Genomic DNA, 3,009 nt, shown 5'->3' with positions numbered 1-3,009 from the left:
TTGCTTTTAGTCAGAATTGACTGTATGGCACCTACCAACAACACCAATTAACATATTTCTGGTATTCTCTGCTTTCATCCAAGATCCATCCGATAGCAATATTACTTCTCATTCCACTTCTTCTTCTGATTCTTGCTTGAATTTGTAACATTTACCTATGGATGTACTGCTACATGATAGTTGAATTATATTCAGCACAATTTTACTTGTGTGTTATGTTAATATAGTGTTTGGTAACTTCTGCATTCTGTTGGATCACCTTTCTTTGGAATGGTCACAAAATATAGATCTCTTTAGTCACTTAGCCAGATTTCATAGTATATATTATTGCCAGTATTGCAGTTGTTTTCTGAAGTAGCTCATTTTTTATTCTGCAGAGTCTTGTTTTTCACCAATATCTTCAGTGAAGTCTACACATGTATGAGAGGAAGAATCAAAATGTGGAAAAATTCCATTATCTTTTAGTTCCATTTTTTTAAATGAAATTTTATAAAGGTCTCTTGTATATGTATATTTGCATACGCATATGTAATTTAAGGAGCTCTGGAAGCGTAGTGATTACGAATCCGGCTTCGAGCCACAAGGTCAGCAGTTCGAAACTACCAGCTGTTCCGCAGGAGAAAGATGAGGTTTTCTGCTCCCGTAAAGATTTACAGCCTTGGAAACCCTGTGCAGGGTCGTTATGGGTCAGAACCGTCTCCACGGCACACAACAACAAGAACATTTAATTTTTACTACAAGTTAAGTGTAGCTCTCTTACAGAATTTCATACTGCTTAGTCTGTGTAATCTCATACCCACCAGTTGTCTCAAGTTTAATATTTCCCTCCAGTTATGAGTATGTTCAAAGAACAGTTTAAGAATAAAAAAATAAACAACATAACTCACTCACAAAGGTCTCCCTGAACACTTGGCTATGTTCAGCACTATTCATACAAAGTATTTCTAGACTTCCAAATTAGTTGCAATACCTCATAACTGATATCTATGACAACTACAAATAATTTCATATAAGGAATAGTTGTCCCATTTATTACTTGTTCTATTTGTCAACTTTCATTATAATTATTATTCTGGGAAATAAACTAGAGTATGTATTTATTTCCCAGCTCACTTGTAAGTAATTAATTGTCAATCCAAGTTTAAGAAAATTAAAAAAAAAGCCCAAAACATATGTTTTGTTTTGTTTTTTTTTAATATAAACACTGGATTTATGCCATATTTCTCATTTAAAGGAATTACCTGACAAAATGCTTTCAGTGTCTTTTTTAAAAACACTGCTAGGTTTTAAGGCACAATTTAATATTGTTCCATTATTATACATGGTGTTGCTGTTTTAATATTGTGGCCTTATCCTCTTGAATTACAATGTAGTGACAAAGCCCACAGAAGGCCATATGGCAGTGACCTTTCCATATGTTTTCTTTCTGACACATTTGGTTCTTTAAGGTTACATAAATAATAACTAGATATTTACAGATAATTTAAATTTATAGTCATATGGCCGCTCAGCAAATAGTGAAAAAATAAACATACCAGACTCTTTTCTTCAGTTAAGGGAACAGATAGACTTGCTTTTTTTCTTCTCTATTTTATTCTAATTTTCTTTTCTTCTTCTTCTCCTTTTTTTTAAACATAGGTACTTATTTCTGACAAGGATGAAATGTCCAGTCCAATCTTTTCAGCCTTCAAGTATTACTTTAGTCCATTAAAATAAGTTGAGTAATATGTCAGGATAAACAGTGACTGAACAGGAGCCAGAGATAATTGTTAAACTTCACCTTTGCTGACCCAGTTGATGTTGTTTGATATTGTAATTGCCATGAACATTGCTCCAATGACATCCATGCCCAGTTAGGCACAGTATAGTTAAGGTTGTGTATTCTTTCATTATAAGGAACTCTGTTAGCGTAGTGGTTACGAGTCGGTCTGCCTACCTCAAGGTCGGCAGTTTGAAACCATCAGCTGTTCCGCGGAAGAAAGATGAGACGTTCTGCTCAGGTAAAGATTCACAGCCTTGGAAATCCTGTACAGGGTCACTATGAGTCAGGACTGACTCCACAGTACTTAACAAAAACAACAATATTCTTTCATTATAGTACTGTTTTTATATTTAATTTTGATATAAAAAGCAGTTTCATTGAATCTATTCTGAATCATAGCAACTCTAATGAAGAGAGTAGAACTTTTCCATAGGGTTTCTCAGATTGCAGTTCTATACAGGAGCAGACAGCTTGATTTTTCACATGCTGTTGAGTTTAAGCTGCCAATCTGTAATTAGCAGACCAACACTTAACCCACTGCATTGCCAAGACTCCTATTCTGAATTATATACATTCCCAGTTGAACAGCTCTGGATTACAAGTAATGATTAGAGAAATAATGACTGATTTTAAATAACACAGAAATTACTAAAATAGTCAAATGACTATTTCAATAACAAATGTTTTAGTAAATGCACTGTAATAAAACAATTAAAATCAGAATATCAAGAAGTGAAATAGTAAAAAAATAGATAGCTAGATGAAAGAATAAGTTTATGCAATTTATTATCTTTTTAAGTAATTTATATACTCAGGAAGCACAAGCATATATTCCCATAGAAACACACACAGACACATTTTTTTTTTTTTTTTCTGATAGCTAGGTAATGTTGCTAGGTTGTGTTATTTCACCATACTTGTTCAATTTGTATGCTAAGTAAATAATACGAGAAGCTGGGTTCTATGAAGAAAAACGTGGGGTCAGGATTGGTGGAAGACTCATTAACAACCTGCGATATGCTGATGATAGAACCTTGCTTGCTGAAAATGAAGAGGACTTGAAACATATATTTATGAAGATCACTGAGCACAGCCTTCGAAATGGATTACATCTCAATGTTAAGAAAACAAAAATCCTCACCACTGGATCAATAAACAGCATTCTTATCAATGGAGAAGAGATTGAAGTTGTCAAGGACTTCATTCTTCTTGGATCAATTGTCAACACTCACGGAAGCAGCGGTCAA

The sequence above is a fragment of the Chrysochloris asiatica genome, unplaced genomic scaffold (genome assembly GCF_000296735.1).
Source record: "Chrysochloris asiatica unplaced genomic scaffold, ChrAsi1.0 scaffold00112, whole genome shotgun sequence".
In the NCBI taxonomy this organism is placed as follows: domain Eukaryota; kingdom Metazoa; phylum Chordata; class Mammalia; order Afrosoricida; family Chrysochloridae; genus Chrysochloris; species Chrysochloris asiatica.
This window is presented reverse-complemented; position numbering follows the sequence as displayed.